Here is a 19,608-nt window from a genome sequence, read left to right as displayed (position 1 = left end):
ATGAACATTCATCATGATCATCTGCATGTTACCCATCATTTTCAGGGAGAAATAACATTGACCAACATTTTCAGACACTGTGCAAAGATCTTTATATGCATTAGCACATATTTAACCAATTAGTACTTCACTTTGCTCATAACATATCCCATGTGTCTTAGGTTAGCATTATCTGGATAATATTTAAAATTACTAAGTTTTTTTTATCATAACAATTGCTATGAGTCATGTCAGAAGATCCCAATGTAAAAATTAACAGGGTCTTCTAAATTTTACCAAGATGATTCAACAGGTGTTTCTAAGTCATACTTTATATCCTCTCTGTAGTGCATACTCTGGACACACATTGGGGGTAGGTGAAACAGATAATTTAAAATTCTTAAGTGTATTAATGGTCCCAGAACTTCCAGCTATTAAAGATATTCCCCAAATTATTTGAGATGCTTAAGTACATATCCTCGATGTTAAAAATTTCATTAGTTTAGGGGTGCCTTGTGGCTCAGTCAGTTAAGTGTCTGACTTCGGCTCAGGTCATGATCTCATGGTTTGTGAGTTCGAGCCCCTCACCGGGCTCGGTGCTGACAGTTTAGAGCCTGGAGCCTGCTTCATATTCTCTCTCTCTCTCTCTCTCTCTCTCTGCCCCTCCCCTGCTCACACTCTGTGTGTGTCTCTCTCAAAAATAAAAAAAAAAAAACATTAAAATTTTTTTCTTTAAATTTCGATAGTTTCAAGTGCTGCTCAAATAACTATTTTTGAATTTAAAACTATGTAACATGCAATGAGAAATTTCTCATAATCTAGCAGTCACAGGTGGCTAGGAATTCACGTATCTCTTCTTGCTTTATGTATATTTTGCCTGTAAAATATGGGGCAAAAGCACTGCCATAAAAGAAGTTCTATTTTTTTTTCCACTCATTTTCATTAAGGGAAAAGTAACCAAAAGATCAAGTTGGGAGGTGTTATTTCCAAAGATGATGGGAATTTAACGCACTAGTAAAACTATGAACTAGATGTTACACATTGATAGTTAACAGTGTGGAGTACAGTATTAGAATACTTGAATTTAGGGTTCATCTCTACTTCTATGCCAGTGGTCATGATTATTCTCTTTGTGCTTCGGTTCCCCATTCTGTAAAGTGTGTGGGGGGGTAAATACATGCAGACTTCTAGGCCATTGTGAAGCATACACAAGTTAATTTCTACATAGCCCATAGAATAACCAGCACATAGTAAATATTCAATACATTTAAATGGGTTTAAATTGTAATACAGGGGTGCCTGGGTGGCTTAGTTGACTTAGCATCTGACTCTTGATTTCGGGTCAGGTCATGATCTCACAGTTCCTGAGTTCAAACCCCACATTCGGCTCCGTGCTGACAGGGTGGAGCCTGCTTGGGACTCTCTCTCTCCCTCTCTCTCTCTCAAAATAAATAAAATAAAACTTTAATTGTTAATACATACATCCCCAGCGTATTCATCAGTTAATATCACCTCCCTTACTCTGGGGCCTCTTCTGTTCTCTTGGACACTTTAGAGCATGTTAGGGACTGTGTGAAGAACCAATTGCATTTCTGTTTTGAGACATTCTGCCACTTTAACAACTACCAGACACACACACACACACACACACACACACACACACACAACTACTTTTTAAAATTCAAAATAAATTGTTGAGGCAAAGAAAGAAAAGGATTATGTTTCACTAAACTTAAATATCTTTCTACACATATAATAATAACCACGTAAGGGTACCACATGCTCTATATGCTTTAAAAGTTATTGATAGTTTTGTAAACCCCACCATGTCCCAAGATGGATAACGAGGGTAAATAGTATTGTTCCTAGTGAATAGAGAAGTCTAGTGACAACCAGAGTGGGACAAAGGTCTCTGATTCAGAAAATAATTCAGAAAAGATTTATGAAAGCATTTAAGAAGACAAGTGACTTAGTCAACAGCTCCTCATGTGTCATTCCTCCACATTCCTGTGACTGCTTGGACATCTTGTTCTGTCTGGTGCAGAATCCTCTATTACGATTCCTATAGAATTCTTTCTTTCAGAGAACTTACCTCAATTTGCAAATAAACATTTATTTGTAGAATTAGTTTACTAAAGCCTCACACCCTCCATGTTGGCAGGGCTCACTCATCTTTCTGCTTAATGCTGGTCCCCAGTTCCCCATCAAGCACCTAAACAGAGGGACCCTCAGGAAGCAGAGACAGCTTTCCCCAAACTGAAGGTATGGGACTTGAAAGGAAAAAGTCATGCCAAATCTACCAGGCGAAGTACAAGTAGCAAAGGAATGCTTTTTCTAAAATAAGTAACAGAGGCCAGAAAATCGGAACAGTTCTGAGTCAGACAAGAAAGGTTATACTTATGTATTATAATATGTATGCCTTAATAACAATCAACATTTTGTATAAATAGACTTGAAAACTTCAAATTCAAGTTTCAATATCAAAAACACTGTGTCTGATGGCAGGCAACTGTTTTGACCACAGCTCTGCACTCTGGTATCCCAAAATAAAATGGAAGCCATAGTTGGGGTGTGGAGGATGTTAACCACCGAAGGATGGGATGATTTTTTTTCATGTCCAAAGAACACGTTTCCATGTAGTTCCATTGGATCCTAGTCTTTTCACTTATAATGTTGAATAATTATGGGTTTGAAATATGTATACTGAATTTAATTAAACTAAGAGACAAGAATTAAGGAAAGCGATGAATGTCAAAATAATTTGAAACTGGTAATGTGAAGGAGCAATTACATTTACTTGAAAAAAATAATAGATGAAGACTTAAGAGAGACATCCGTCCAATAAAATGAATATCATGAAAGCTCAATGATAAGCTCAAAGAAGGTAATTGCCTAAATGTGTGCAGTTGGGAGTTTGCCCCATTGATACCCTTCTTCACATCATGGTTCATGTAAAACAAGTGGAGATTTTTAAAGTATTTCAACTTAGAACTAATGAGAAATTTTGATTTCAACCTTCACTGCTACATAACTTTGTATAAAGCACATACAATTGGCTAAAAGGTATAGACATACATGAACACCCTCAAAATACAACCTGCTTTTAGTCACTGATAGTTGAAAGAGAATTGCATAATTCTTTTAAAACTGCCTAACCTCTTGTCAGAGTGATTGGATTAAAGATGATTAACTTGTTCAAAGATAACGGTGCTCTGAAGAAAATGATGGCTGTGTTTTGAGCAAAGAACAGACTAATACCTTAGGAAGTTTAAAATTAAGTGCAAACAAAAGTATCAATTCAGCCATCTGCTTTGTAATAATTTACTTGGCCGATAATCTTAACTGAACATCTTAACTTTGCTGATAAATGCTACTTTAGTCTGTAATTGTTGTAGGTAATTTGGTTAATTGTGACAAAAGTACTCAAAGGATATTTGCTATAATTTATATTTATAATCCACTTTTAATAATAGTATTAAAAATTAGAAAACATTGTGTCCAATGTCTAGTGCATAGTTAAGACGTTCATCTTGGTAGAAAATGTAGTCAATATATGAAACAGAGACGACTTTAGGCACAATGGGATACCATATATATGCCTAGATAAATAGATAGATAGATAGATATAGATAGATAGATAGATATCTGTACATAATGCTTAAGAGTGCACTGAGAGCCCAACTGGGCTCTAACATTTAATAACTGTACAACTTTGGGTAAGTTATCTCACCTCTCTGCGTCTAGATTGACTCAACTGTAAAAGGTGGGTAATATTACTAACTACCCCTTATGTTGCTGTAGGGATTAAATGAATGAAAGCATACAGAACTGTACCTGGAACGGATGGAGAGTGTTTTTTCCTAAAGTTTCTACCTTTGGAATAAGCAAGAGAAGTATATATATTTTTTTTGTAAAAGAAATTAGTAACAATATAGGCTTCTGTTATGTTCAAAAGTAAACACAAACACGTTAATACCAAGTGATCCTAATAGAGAACAAGAAAACTCGAACGTAAACATCAACTCAAAAGACCAATTTTTTTTCAAAGCAAGAATGAACCTAATGGTGGTAAGCTTCACTGCAAGTGTACATCCAGGATCCCCCCACCCCCACCAGGCTCCACACTTATCTTCTCAAAGCCATGCCCCAAGCCTGCCGAAGAGGAAAGTTTCACTACCGAGTCCCAGGAATGGTACCGTTGAGCCCGGCACCGCCGTCGGGCCACCCCTCTTCTCTCCTTGGCTTTGGTCTCTCGGCAGACACCTCTCTGTCTCCCACTCCAGGCATCAGGAAGAACGCTCCGTCCGCCCTCTGCCCAGCGGAAAACTCCAAAATGGGCAACAGGCTATAACAGCTGGGGCCACTCACCGCCGCCCCGGACCCACATCCGCTGCCGGCCACCCCCCAGCGCCGAGCGCCCACTCCCACACGGCATCCACCCGGGGAACCGCAGTGCCTTGCAACACGCGCAGACGCCGCCGGCTGCAAGGGACCCATCGCAGCCTTCCCGGTCGCTAAGCACCCCCCCCCTCCCCAGACCGCTCCCCAACGCGAGTGCCATCCCTGATGGAGGTGGCCACGCCACCTCCCAACGGCTGGGCCCGCGAGGACGACCGGGAGCGCAGCACCGACCACAAAAACAACTCGAGCCGCGCCGCGACGGGGCCGGGTGCCATCGCCAGCCCGGGAGCGGCGCGGCGCGGCGGCGACAGCGGGGGCTGCGGCACACGCGGCCGGGCCTCCGCGGGCGGCCGAGATTTACCTGCGCGGCCCCGCGCCCCCGGGCCGGCCATCCTGCAGCAGCCGCTACCGCCGCCCCGCGGGCCCGAGGCGCCGCCCGCCGCCCGGGGAGGCGCCGCGCCGCAGTCCTGGCTGCGGCGGCGGGCACATGGTTGGCGCTCGCGGCGGCCGGCGCCCGCGCACAGGTGGGAACCCCGCGAGTGGGCGTTGGGGCGATTCCCTTCCCCAGCCGGCGCTCGCCGCCCGCTTCCACTCTTGACTTTGCCGGTGCGCGGCGCCTGCCCTTGCTCCGGCAGCCGAGCCGCCTGTGCCCGCGCCCCGGCGCCGTGGGCGGCTGCGGTCCCTGCGCAGCTCGGGCTGCGCGTCATGTGCATCTCCCGCCTCGCCGCTCGCTCCGCGGCACCGGGCGGCCCGGGGGGCAGCGCTCGGCGGCCCGGCCGGCCGGCGCCCACTCCCCGCCCGGCACACGGACCCCCTCCACCCCCGCGCCCTCCCCCATCCCGGAGCTGTCAAGGAGGAAAACGCCTTACACACACCTTGGAATGGACGGGCGCCTCAGTCACCGACTCGCCAAACTCTTAGAAGGTGTCCATTGGTCTGTAGGGAGGTTTGGGCATGGAGTAGGAGCCGCTTTCTTATTATTTAATAATGTTGGAAGTGCCGGGTCCGCTGCCAGAGTTGTGGGTCATGTGGGCACAGCAGAGGCTGGCTGCTGCCAGTACCAGGGTTTCCTGAGGATCCTGAAACTATGATCTCATCCTCCTCATCCGCCTCCCCCGCCCCTCTCTCCGCGGGCGCGCACGCACAGCACACACACACATACACACACATGCACACACGCGCACACACGCACTCACACTGCATGCACTATCCTCCTTCCTTGACAGAAATATTCCTCCAGGGAAATACAGTGTTCATGCTCTTTATTGAAAAAAAAAAAAAAAAATCCTCCTGGATAGAGATTGTTCTCTTTCAAAGCTTGATTTATGTGCTTTGTTTATTTGCTACAGTTTTCCCTCACACGTGCAAGGGATGCGAACAGAGCCTCAGAATTAAAATTAAAAATAATCATCTTCTTATGTTGACCCAGATTTTGGTGAGGACCCAAGAACTCAAACAGTATAATTTCAATTTAAAACAGAGGGAATATACCAGGCTTGAATGTGGAATAGTGCTAACACCTGAGATGTATGCAGTGGGTTTCCTTCCCAAGCTGCAAACATTTCCCAAACATTACCTCATTTATTTGCAGAGGAGGAGGTGGATGAGAAGGCAAATAGTATTTTCACCTCAGAGATACCGAAGCATGAAGCATAAGTCAGATAACATGACTTATCCAAGTACACGTAAGTCAAAATCTCACTATAAATATTAATTGTACAGCTACTCACAAGTTGCTAATTCACTATCATCAATCGCTGGAAACTTAGGTTACTGAAAATATGAAGATATTCTTGATTATTTTAAAGTTACCAACTACCTTGCAAGCTAATTAATTAATTGGTTTTTCTACAAGGATATGTTTTAATATAATTTTTCTCTTGTATATTTGCATATGTTTTCAGTTTTATGGTTTCATATAATTTTCTTTCTTTTGGGGGGGTATGTGTATTTGTTATATGTCTGTGTATTCATGTGTAAATGCCTATTCGTTTGTATTGTTTCAACTAATTGTTTCATAGTAATATGAAGCAATTATAGTCAATGTTTTTGGGGTAGTCACCAATTTCATAATGATTTGTTGTATATCACTCACCCTTTCTAAGAGCCTGATGTATATGAGAACTGTGCTGTTTTGAAGGATATAGAGAAGTTTGAGACATGGAACCTATCCTTCATTAGTTTACATCTAGTTGTTCAGACAAGATATATACATCTATCGATGGATGGACGGATGGATAGATAGATAGACAGCTACACTAAATGATCTACAGACGAAACACTGTATTATTTGTGGTGTTGTTTGGTGAATTGCCACAAAGAAAATGTAAGCGACACTCCTTTTTACTGACTTAATTTGTGTTCCATGTTTAAATGATTTCATTGTCTCTGTGCCCCATAGTTCAGTCTTTGACCCCCACAGTAATCTAAATGGCCAAGGTAATACGCTGACTTTGCCCTTCTCTTTCATGTGCATCCTACATAAATACTAAATGGGGATTTTTTTTTTAATATTGTGAAAGTTCTCACCAAGAACACTCGGGTAGCTTTTGTTCGGAAGAAAATGCAGCAGCTAAGGAGCCTTCTAAAATGGGACGAGGAGAAGGCAGAAGAGTAAGCAGGGAAGGTGGGTGGAGAGGGAAGAATAAAGGGAATTAAGAAATTACAAGAAGAAGGAGAGAAGAAGAAAAAACACAAAAGAAACAGAAGATCAACTTTCATAAATCTTTTTTTTAATATTTATTTATTTTTGAGAGACAGAGAGAGACAGAACACGAGCAGGGGAGGGGCAGAGAGAGAGGAAGACACAGAATCAGAAGCAGGCTCCAGGCTCCGAGCTGTCAGCACAGAGCCGGACACAGGGCTCGAACCCACAAACCGTGAGATCATGACCTGAGCCGAAGTCGGCCACCTAACTGACTGAGCCACCCAGGCGCCCCAGAGGATCAACTTTCAAATGAAAGCTAAAATTTTCCAAATTTTGCTGCATGGAAATCAAATTTAGGAAATCATAGACTTTCTTATTGTTACCAGACATGACCTTTTGATAAGCCTACAGGATTCAATGGGAGAGACACCAGGTGTCAGTCCTGTAGAAGCTGTCCCGAATGATCTCAATTTTAAAAATTGAGTGGATTTTAAAATGGATTTTTTAAAAAGTGGATTTAACTACGGGATCCACTAGAAGAAATAAATAGACTGATCAGTGTAACGGAACAAGAAAAATGACAGTGGGATGTGACATTTTTTAAGAAGAAATTAACACTGAAATTCAGGGAGCTATATAGAAAACCAAAGGCACAGGTATATTGAAGTGGGCAATGACAAGTTATGCATGCAATATTTAAAGCAAGATAATAGTAGTAATAGTATATTTTTAACGTACTTCAGATTTTTCATAAAGCTTTTCATACAGTCTTTACTGAGCAAAGCAATAATTAGAGAAAGGCATTTTGTCGGCTTTATTTTAAAGGGAATATGATTCTCCCTCATTTTCTGCACATCGCATGAGAAGTGCTGAAAATAGTCACTCATTGTTTGGGAAATGTCATTTATATCTTCTGATCAGCAACTCAAGATGTTGCTCAGTACACCCTCCTCCAAGCCCTCTCATAAACAATACAGCTAGGTGGTTCCTGGGCATAGATCCTCAGCAGTGATTTATAATCCAGGATTTTACACAGGTGATTGGAGCTAAACTAGAAGCTTTAGCATGTAACAGACTCTAATGGATTTGCAGTATCTCTGGGAGATTTCTGCACAAGAGGTGGAGGCCTAAATTGAACAGCAGTATATCAAGAGCACTTTCCTTTTGATCTTCATACTCATGGCAGGATTTGTTTTAATTAGAGATATATTTAGGTTTGATGATTATAACATGTGTCTCAGAAATGTATTACAACTTCAGCGGCTCAACAATCACTAGCAGTTTGTTCCAGAGAACCACCAGTTAGGGAAAAATATTTTTAATATGGCCGGACACATGGATTTGTGGTTCGTACTAATTTACGCTCCTTAGTGAGGAAAATAAATTTCTGAGATTTATTATTTTGCCCTTATGATGTCTTGATTTTTTATTTTATTTTTTATTTTATTCTGAGAGAGAGAGAGAGACAGAGACAGAGACAGAGACAGAGCACGTGAGCGGGGGAGGGGCAGAGAGAGGGAGAGAGAGAATCTCAAGCAGGCTGCACACTGTCAGTGCGGAGCTCGACGTGGGGCTGAAACCCACAGTGAGATCATGACCTGAGTCGAAACCAAGAGTCAGACTCTTAACCGAATGAGCCACCCAGGTGCCCCCCTTCTTAAATTTGAAATCTTGATTTTTAAACTAGATCATAGTTAATGTGAGAATGGCCATAGGTAAAAATCACAGTGTTCACTATGTTATGGTAAAACTGTTTGTGTATGTATGTGTTTTATAGGAATAGTGATATATAGAATGTGTATGTGTTATAGGTCAAGTCAGCATGATTAGCTGGTAATAGTTTTGGGGCAGGAGGAATTAATAATTTTGGAGTATTTAAGGGACTTGAATGACAAGAGTATAAAAGAAGATGGATTCAAAATAATTGAAGTAAAGACGCCACTGTTTTACCAATTAGAAACTCTTATACCCGTGGGTGTGGACTGATAGGGATGTAGACTGTAGAATGATATGGGGGGGGGGGCTTGAAAAACATGAAATATGCATAAAATATGTTCCCTCTAAGGAACTGATGAGCTTTCAAGAATGAAGAGTACATTAGCAGTACAGCACAGGTCAAGAAGATGGATCAACTGAGCCGTGACTTGGGAAATTGATACTTTTTTGGGTTTGTTGTTGTTTTGTGTGTGTGTGTGTGTGTTTTGTTTTGTTTTGTTTTTGGTGTGAGAGCTACCAAATTTTGAGGTAAAGGTGGACCCTGGATAGAATTATGAAGTAGGTGAATTTCATTCCTGCCCACTTTTTTTCAAGGTCCCCCTTTCCTTTAGAAGCCCTGCTTTTTCTCTGGCTCACAAAGATAGTCAGAACCCTTTGCTGTTCTCTGACTTTTCAAGATAGTCCCATTTTGCAGCTCACCAGCCTCAAACAGAACACCATCTTCTGACCTCCACTGAAATGTGCCAATTGTGTCCTAAGCATTCATGAAAATTGAGGGGATGTAAGTATGTGTATTAATACACTCCAAGAATGTTCATTCAGTCTCCTTATGCATCACTTCTAGATGCATATTTATATAGTTAAAGTTAGTATCCATCTGCCTAAGAAATTCTGCACTGAGGCATGGTCCTGTCAGCTGTTAGGGAGTAATTGCAAATCCAGGAAAGCAGAGGTATTCTTCCTTCCATCATGCCTCTGCTCCCTGCCCGCTTAGCTATACTGAAGCCTCCTGCACCCAGGGCAGTGTCCGGTAACTCAGCTGCTTCTGGTGCTCAACCAGTGTCTCCTCTGCTGGTCTAACATCCTCAGGTGAAACGCTGTTTGCATTTTCCATGTGCTCCTCAGACCGAAGGGGAGAACGTAGCCTAAAGACCAGGTGTAAGTGGTCAAGTGTATTTTGTTTCCTCGTGTTAAAGACCAGGTGTAAGTGGTCAAGTGTATTTTGTTTCCTCGTGTTAGAATGGACAAATCTGTTGCCATTTTAAGCAGCTGTGATTCCAGTTTGTAATGGCAATTCATTAAACACATATTATGGCTGTTCAGGTCTCCCAATGGCACCACACTAGTGCGCCCTTTACTCCTGGGGGAATTTATTTTCTCAATGGACCATAAACAAAACACAAATATTTTAGATGAAACTTAAGTGTACTGTCACAGCGGAGACAGTGGAAAAAAGCCAGCCAGAGAGCTCAGCCTTTTAGAAGGTGCTTATAATCTATTCAGTTTGCTGCTGGAAATGTTTTCCCTGTTTTTAATTGCTTTGAAGCTGAATGTTTTTGTTTTTATTTTGTTCAAGAATTCAAAATATCCTGATACATGCAACCAAGAGTAATATTCAATAAATCAGAACATCAATAGCAAATATATTTGGTCAATGTATATGATCAATCCAAATAACTAAGGAGAAAAAAACTGCTTATTGAAGATGACCTATATGAACAGCTATCCACATTATCTCAGGGAAATGTCAAATTTTTCCTTGGTGACTTCTAAATAAAGCCTAATGTTTTTTATAATACCAAAGAAGCCTGTTACAAAGTGAACAGCTTAATCAAAACAATTTTATTTATGTGAAATTAGTTTGCCTAACTTAATTATTTCCCACTAAAATGATTCTTTATGTATCATTTAGACACAGCCCAAATCTCCTGTAGACCATCAGGAACCATGTTAACAAGCACATGTTTTAATTTAAAAGTTAATCCCTACGGTAAATACCATGTAGTTTATTTGATGCGGCAAAGCCTTGTATTTTATGAAAAACTAAATGAAAAAAAGGGGTTGGAGGATGAAAGTAAACTAATCCAACTGTAATCTTTAATAATGTATTAGAAATATTTGGGTAGACCCCTAATTAAGATTTATTATTGGAAATAATGATATTTTGCCTCTTAAGGGATACATTTTGAGATAGTTCAAAGTGCATTCCTATAAGGTGATAATATATACTCCTAATATAAAAATTGTCTTTGTTAATTTAGATGCTAATCTTTTATTTGTGTCATAAATACCATGTCTGATTCTCCTTTTCTTTCTCTTTGTCCCTGAACTGCATCATCGGATCAGCTTGAACATCCTACATGGTGTGGATGTGTTTTCATTTACATATTGGTCTTACTTTCTTCTTTTTTATGTCAATCAGCTAGACTGAAAGAAACAGGAATAGAGGACATTTTACATGTTTTATCATAACCAAAGTCTTATTTTGGACCCAGTTCCTAATCTATAGTCAGCATTGTCTGTGATGTCTAGTAGACGTACATGAAAAATTTCTGATTTTGAAATTGTCCCTTTTTTATTTGTACATTTCTTGTAAAGCATTTTAAGGTTCTCAAGGACAAGGGCCATGGTAAAAATATCCCTTTTTTTTCCCCCTCTCTAGAGAATCAAACATGCTTATTTCATATAGGAAGTGCTTGGAAAATAAGATAAGGATGATGGTGAGGAAAAGTCAGTTTTATTTCTGGCATTATGCAGCATGTAGAAATAATTCTTGTAGGCTTGTAAATACCTTTGACGGTGCATGTTTTTGTACGTTTTACATGAACAGGTTGAAATGGCTACCCTGTATGGCTTGCTTTCGCTACTGGGATACATAGAACTTTTTCTTTGTATGTTTAAAACAAACCAAAGAAAACTGGGGGGTTACGGGATTGCATTATGTAAAGATACTGGTTTAAGCCTTGTAATCACTATCAGTACAGTATACTTCTCTCTGTTACAATATGTTTTCAATTTAACTCCACTTGGCTGTCTATATCTGCGTCTTAAATATCTAGAAGAGACTCAGCATTCAAAACATATTTTGTAGTTTGCATTAAAGGAGAAAGTGGATATTTTCAGATCTCCTGTGTTTGATTTCAAAGAAAATTGAAACAACTTATTTAATAGAAGTAGAGTGAATCCTTCCAGGATTGTATATAGTACATAAGTAAAGCATGTACTTCTCTACATGCTCTCTGTCTTTTTGTTACCATCATTAAGGTACATTCTCCAGGTCAGTGTTACCCATCCTTCTTGAACTCCTGTGAAAGACTTAACTCTTGGAAACACCACCTTGAAACCTATTCACATAATGTGTTAAGTTGTTAGCTAGTCATCTCATGTATATCAGACACTAGGATTGTCCCCTCCTTCATCAGGATTGTGAACTCATATCGATCTCTTGTATATTTCACATCCTCTTGTGGTTATTCGGAAAATACTTGCTGATTGCCTTGTTGATTAACTGAAAATAGGTTACTGTTTTGACATGATGTTGCCCCAAATATGAAACATTTAATGTCTTCTCTTTCTATTTGTTATTAATCTGTGTGCATTCCCAAATCATTAAATATATGGTCCCAGTAGAGCATTCATTTTTTTATCATAATATTGACCTAGAGTTTGATAACACAAATCTTCCTTCTATATGCATATATAAATAAATAATAATTAAATCTGAATCAATTTGTTGTTTAGTTGCGAAGAGTAATTACTACCTATGATATCTTAAGTTTCTACCTTAGCCAGATAGGATTATGGTAGTGTCATTTATTTAGGGTACTATAATTTTATTTCTTACTTTAGGAAACTATAAAAAAAACGAATGTGGAGGTATTTAAGTATAAAAGATTTTCTTCAGTGTTCCCAGTGTTGTAGATTTTAGATAATCTAAAAATTTAAGCTAATTCATTTTTTCAGTTCATGTTCATCATGCTGCAGAATGGCTCACATTTGTTCAAAGAAAATGAACAAATATTTCAACAACTGAAAATACTTATTAAATGCCTAATATATATCAAACACATTTCACAATAGATCAAAGGGCTACACTCTACAATCAATAGTTTTTAGGAAATTCAAATGTACTACCTCAGGTTTTAAAATATAAGTCTCAATTACAATTTTCTTCATATCCTAAATAGAAAAACTAAATACACTAGGGCCTGATCCATTGCTATATCCCCCTCATTTGAGGTTGAAAACATTGCTGGTCCTTTTTTCTGTCAGCTGGGATGCTTCTTACTAGGCAGTGACAAAGGATTGGCTCCTTCTCTTAGCTTTTATTTGCACTGCCCCTGGGGCATCTTTAACCTGTGAAACCCTCCTGAGATAAGACAATCCTGAGCAGCAATCCTCAGTCCAGCCAGAACAGGATCCCCAGCAGGCAAACTATGTGTGGGCTTTTAACAGGGGCACTAAAAGAGTTGAAAGATTTTTTTCAAGCTTCAAAGTAGTTATCGTAAAAAATAAAAACTTTGCTGGCCTCAGCACTCTAATTTTACGGTGACTGCAGTTTTCTTTAACTTTCTTTTAAATATGCATGATGGTACCCATTACCCAACTATGGTCATTATTTTTTTCAAGTTCATTTATTTATTTTGAGAGAGAGAGAGAGAGAGAGAGAGAGAGAGAGAGAGAGCGCATGCGCACAAGAGTGAGTTGGGGAGGGGCAGAGAGAGAGAATCCCAAGCAAGCTCCTCCCTGTCAGTGCTCAGAGCCCAATGCAAGGCTCAATCTCACAACCTTGAGATCAGGACCTGGGTCTGGTGTTAAGAGTTGAATGCTTAAACAACTGAGCCACCCAGGCACCCCTCAGCAGTAGTATTTATTAACCCATAACAAAACTGTTCCACATACCCATGAATCCCTCCACCCAGATTATTTTGAAGCCCATCCTAGATATCATATATATTCATCCATAAATATTTCAGTCTATACAATTTTAATTTAGAATTACATCATGGGGGTAGATAAGGCAGAATATCATAATATTTTCTGTGTTTAAGGGCTTTACAAATCTTAACTTGGCTCTCATTGCACACATACATACTTAAAGCCAGTGTGATTATTTGTAAGATAGACATTATACGTAGGCAAACAATTACAAGGTCAAGTGTTGAGACATAGAGTAAATAACTTTAAAACTGTTCATCCCTGGAGGCTCCTTGTGCATTCTCTGGAGACTGCTGCTTCTTACCTTAGTGTTTGCTTCTGTATTTTCCAAATCAGCCCTGCCTTGCAAGTCTTCTATGCTTCGACAGGTGGTCCAGATTAATTTCTTCCCTCAAGGTCCTGGCCAGCTTTTTTCTTTCTTTCTTTTTTTTCTTTGTTTTATCCTTTCATATTCCCTCTCTCTCTCTCAGTCTGCTCCCTCTCTGATCATTAAGTGAACAGTCTGACTACTCAGAGAGATGTATACAAGTTTGTAACCCACCCACGGGGATCAAGACACAGGGCACCAAGGATACTCCCCTGTGCACCTTTACTTGCCTGCCCCCTCCACCCAGAGATAATCACTCTTTTGATATCTAGCACTATATTTTTGATTTGTCTGTTTTAGAACTTTGAATAAAAGGAATCATAGAGTGTATACATTTTTGTGTCTCTCTTTTACCTCAGCGTCATGTCTGTGAGGTTCATCAGAACCAATGTCATTGTATCCAGAGTGGGTTCTCTTATGGCATAGTTCTAGTCCATTGAATAAATATATCACAACTTGTTTATCCATTCCCCTATTGATAGACATCTGGGTTGTTTATAGTGTTTGATACTTCTAAATATTTTTGCACAAGAATTTTCGAGGGCCTATATTTTTATCTCTTGAGTAAATATGCGTGATTGGTTTTATTTTGGGGATCTATATTTTCATTTCTGTTTGGTAAATACTTGGTAAGTCTTACAGAGGTTATCCATTTAATTTACCCATTCAAAACAATCAGCTTTTGGTTTTTTTTTTAATGTTTATTTATTTTTGAGGGAGAGAGAGCAGAGGAGGGGCAGAGAGAGAAGGAGACAGAGAATCCAAAGCAGGCTCCAGGCTCTGAGCTGTCAGCACAGAGCCCAACGTGGGGCTCGAACCCATGAACTGGGAGATTATGACCTGAGCCAAAGGTGGATGCCCAACCTACTGAGCCGTCCAGGCGCCCTTCAGCTTTTGGTTTTATTCAATGTCTCTTTGGGGTTATTTTGTTTTCTTTTTTTATTGATTTCACTCTTTATTCTTTCTTTGTGTTTATCCCAGGTTTAATACACTCTTCTTTTTTCTAGTTTCTTATGATAGAAACTTAAATTATTGAGACCCTTCTTTTCTTATATTAGAATTTAATGCAATAATTTTGTCTCTAAGCACTGCTTTAGGTGCATTCACATAGTTTGATGTCCTGTTTTCATTTATAGTCAGTTAACTTTTTTCCCTAATTTTCCCAGTATTGTCTTTTTTTGATCCATTTTATTTATAAGTGTGATTTTAATGTCTATAATGTGTGTTTCCAGACATTGTTCTGTTTAATTTCTCATTCAATCCCATTGTGGACAGAAAACATATTTGGAATGATTTCAATCCCATTAAATTTATTAAGGTTTATTTTATGGTCCAGAATATGATCCATCCTAATAAATAATGTGTTCGCTTGAAAATAATTCATTTTCTTCTGTTATTGACCAATGTGTTCTATAAATTACATTTAGGGCAAATGTGTTGGTGATATTTTGAGTCTTCTATATCCTGATTTCCTATCTATTTGCTCTGTCAATTATTGAGAGAGCGGTATTAATACCTCCAACTATAATAGTTGTGTTAGTTGTCTATTACTGCATAGCAAATTACCCCTATATTTAGTGGCTTAAAATGACAACACATATTTATTATCTCTGAGTTTCTGGTTGCCTTCAAGATTTTCTCTGAATCTTTGGTTTTTGGCAGTTTGTCTATGATGCACGGATGAGTGTTTTCCTTCATGTCTTTCCTATTTTTGGTTTTCTGAGAATCTGGGAACTGTAAATATATGTTTTATCAAATTTTGGAAATAGTCAACCATTATGTATTCAAATATTAGTCCTGTCCCATTCTCTTACTCCTCTCCTTCTTAACTTTGATCGCATGCGTATTAAATCATTTGATATTTTCCCACGGGACACTGAGACTTGTCACTTTTGCAACCTGTTCTTCAGATTGGTTTGTTTATATTTGTCCACATTCCAGTTTACTTTCTCATTCCCCTGTCGTCTCCTTTCTGCTGTTAAACTTATCCCGTGAGTTTTTATTTCACGTATTGTATTTTTTTAAGTTCTAGAATTTTCTTTCAGTTCTTTTTGATAGTTTTTTCCTTCTTTGCTGAGATTTCCTATCTTTTATTCACTGGGAGAATATTTTCCTTATGTCGTTGAGCATGAGTAGAAAAGCTGCTTAAACATTCTTGTCTGCTAATCCCAATGCCTGGGTCATTTTGGGGTTGGTTTCCATGTCTTTTCTCTTGCAAATGCGTCACTATATTCTTTGTTCTCTGAAATGTGAAGTAATTTTAGAGTATCTGGACACTGTGAATGTGAGTCTGAAGAACATATTTTCTTTTAAATCCTTCCAAAGAGTGTTGATGTTTTTCATTTGTTTGAGTTGGCAATTAACGGGACTCAAACTGCAAACCTCGTCTCTTCTGCCAAGGCTCAAATCTCGGTTCGGTTCTTCCATACTTAGCTGACTTCTGTGGTCTGCTCCCCACATGTGTGATTTAGGGTTCCGCTGCACAGTTGAGCGCAGTTAGCGTACCGATTTGGGGGTCTTTTTCTCTGTCTCTCTTCTTTGTGGGGGTTGTTGCCTCATTTTCCAGAAGTTGTGGTTCCCTTGAGGTCTGTCTTCTGTTTCTGTGGGTCAGAAAGTCTGCAGATTTTCGGCAAACATTTTGTCTACCCTGTGTGTGGTGACTTCTTTTAGACTACGCATTCATTAGACTAAGCTGTAAAAAAGATAAAGTCTCTTGTGTTATTCCTTTATACAGGTACCATGGGTACTGAGCTCCCCAACATCCACCTCCTTCTTTTCACCTTATGGTACCTTCACAGGGCGCTTTTGTTACACAGGCAGTGCTTGTGTCTACAGTAGCATGTTAACTGAAACCAGTTGCAAAATCCTTTCAATTATAGCCCTGAGATACTTTTCAGGGGCCACAATCAGACAAACAATATCATCAGATAAGGTCTCTATGTGTGTTTAGAATCTAAGACAGGCACTTTGAACGTTGTAATAACAAGATCATCTGACTTCTACTATTATAGGCTGTTTTCTTAACAATGTGTAACTGGAGGGAGGGGAAAGTCCTGGAAGTATTTATAGTTTAGAATAAAGCAAAGTTTTAGACACCTGGATTTTTATAAGTTATTTTAAAAGCTGTGCTTTTATGGTTATTACAGTTGTGACCGATCACAATAACACCACATGTACATGGTTAGAGAGTGGGCCTCAAGTTTAACATTTTAGAGACCCTGGTTCTTTATATAAAACACCCAGTGTAGTACTTAGCACAAAGTAGACGCTCAAAAAATGTTATTTTATTTACTTTCCTTTTACCTGACCCTTTTCTTCTCCAGAGCAACGAAAACAAGTATCCCTTTCAGTCAGTTGAGTTTGCTGGTTTCCAAGCATTGTTGCAAGCCTATATTTTAAAAAAGCTTAATGAGTGGCCTTTGTGTGACACAGTTGATTAAGCAGCCAACTTTAGCTCAGGTCATGATCTCATGGTCTGTGAGTTCACGCCCTGTGTAGGGCTCTGTGCTGACAGCTCAGAGCCTGGAGCCTGCTTCCAATTCTGTGTCTCCTCTCTCTCTGCCCCTCCCCTGCGCGCTCTCTCTCTCTCTCTCTCTCTCAAAAACCATAAACATTAAAAGAAAAATTTTTTAAATAAAAAAATACAAAAAAGCCTAATGAAGCTTAAGTAAGAAATAGTCTCTTGTGTATGACTTAAAGCAGTTTCTACAGCAAGCCTGTGAAAGAACGGAACGTCTATTGGAAAATGAGCAAGAACATGTGTTCTTCTCTTCTGTACAGATCTTCAGATTCACTTTGTTCTTGCCCTGGTGAATGAAGCAGCAGATAATGAAGGACCTCCGTTCAGATTTTAAACGAAATGTCTCTGGGCTCTCCTGGGCTAGAATGTAGGAAGTTCCTATAAATGGTCTGTACCACTTTTATATGAAGTTTAATTCAAGCTATTTCTTTCATGAAGAATCTCTTTAGGGTCACATATCTTTTACTAAGTGTCTGACATTAGGGCACGTGACACCATAAAATCTGATTAACTGAAGACAAGTAAGACAGAGGTGGGATCTCCATAGGTGGATGGTATGAATTTGCTCACTCTCTAGATATAGATCCAGTAGGGTTGTATATCAGTGTTTCTTCTACTGTGATGTGCATAGGAATCACCTGGGGATCTTGTTAAAATGTGGAATCTGGCTCAGTAGGTTTGGAGTGGAGTCTGAGATCCTACATTTCTTTTTCTTTTATTTAAATTTTTTTGTAATGTTTTATTTATTCTTGAGAGACGGAGAGACAGAGTGCGAGCAGGGGAGAGGCAGAGAGAAAGAGGGAGGACACAGAATCCAAGGCAGGCGCCGGGCTCCAAGCTATCAGCCCAGAGCCTGAGGCGGGGCTTGAACTCACAAACCACAAGATCATGACCTGAGCTGAAGTTGGACACTTAACCAACTGAGCCCCCAAGGCGCCCCTGAGATTCTCAATTTCTAACAAGATCCCAGATGATGCCTGTACTGCTGAACTGAGGACCACACTTTGACCTGCTACATTTTACCACTGACTGGCTATGTCAAATGAAATGGGGTTTAGACTATTTGCTTTTATTCCTCCTTCTTAAGATTGTGATTACTGCAATCACAGAATTCTTAAAAGGTTCTTGGATAAAAAGCTTGGTGTAAAATGAGTTTCACTTAATATTGATCACTACATCCCATGATTTTAGATTTTCTTGGCAATTAATTGTTCTTTCTGGTGTATTTTTTGGTATACCTGACATGTCCCATAATAAGATTTTGTTGTGTTGTTTTCTCAAGACTTAGTATTTACATATAATAAAGTGTAGTAACTAGAAAGGAGCTTAGCTATCATTTCAGTTTCTCACTTCACAGGTGAGGAAACTGGCTAGATTAATTGTGACGTCACTGCTGACATTTTTGAACCTCTTTAACATGCAAAAAAAAATTACTGTTTGTTGATTTGGAAACAGACCATGTTGTGGTTTTACTTACAAAAAAATTATTAAATAACTGCTTTGATTGTGATTTAACCAGTAAGTTTCATAAAATAGTTAGAATTATTTTTTCACTACCTTGAACCACTTAGTTACTTTGATGTTATATAGACTTAGTATATCCAGAGATCTCTTTTGTCAGGAAAACTAAAAGTTCACATTTTATTAGAGGTATTAAATGGGAACATTCACTTACATGGTAAAAATTATCCTTTGATAATAAACATTTAGTTTATTAAGCTAATTTCTGCCAAATCAGAAGACATCGCCTATAATGTTCTAGCAAAACACACACACAAAAGACTAAATGCAGAATCTAACTGTATGTTTGAGTCTAGATTTAAAATGTGATGGTAATATGAAGGACTAGGTCCCTTCAGTTTTCAAATGCAAAGTTCAAGTGGAAACTTTATTTCATCTGCCTATTTTTCTCAGTGAAGTTTTATTTAAAATTAAAATGGATACATCCCTGCTGTCTCAGACAGTCCTACAGATTCCACTGCACAGCACATTTCTTCTTATATATCTACTTATGCTTCCTAAGTCTCTAAAACTGAACTC

At 39.2% G+C, this 19,608-nt stretch overlaps 1 protein-coding gene and 1 long non-coding RNA gene across 2 annotated transcripts in view; one reads left to right on the top strand and one right to left on the bottom strand.

Annotated features, from left to right (window-relative positions):
• The window catches only part of DTNA (dystrobrevin alpha), a 354,755-nt gene extending 349,317 nt beyond the window's left edge, over nucleotides 1–5,438 (bottom strand). The window contains exon 1 of the mRNA XM_042909764.1: nucleotides 5,256–5,438. The gene's annotated coding sequence lies outside the window, so the exon portion shown is untranslated. The remainder of the gene's footprint in view (nucleotides 1–5,255) is intronic.
• On the top strand, nucleotides 5,226–17,908 carry LOC122203204. The gene is made up of 3 exons (XR_006195084.1): nucleotides 5,226–5,304; nucleotides 5,972–6,065; nucleotides 17,829–17,908. It is a non-coding gene; the product is annotated as an uncharacterized LOC122203204 (long non-coding RNA).
• The last annotated feature ends 1,700 nt before the right edge of the window (nucleotides 17,909–19,608 follow it).

The sequence above is a fragment of the Panthera leo genome, chromosome D3 (genome assembly GCF_018350215.1).
Source record: "Panthera leo isolate Ple1 chromosome D3, P.leo_Ple1_pat1.1, whole genome shotgun sequence".
Classification (NCBI taxonomy): domain Eukaryota; kingdom Metazoa; phylum Chordata; class Mammalia; order Carnivora; family Felidae; genus Panthera; species Panthera leo.
The sequence above is the reverse complement of the archived record's forward strand: the minus strand, read 5'-3'. Positions and strand labels throughout refer to the sequence as shown.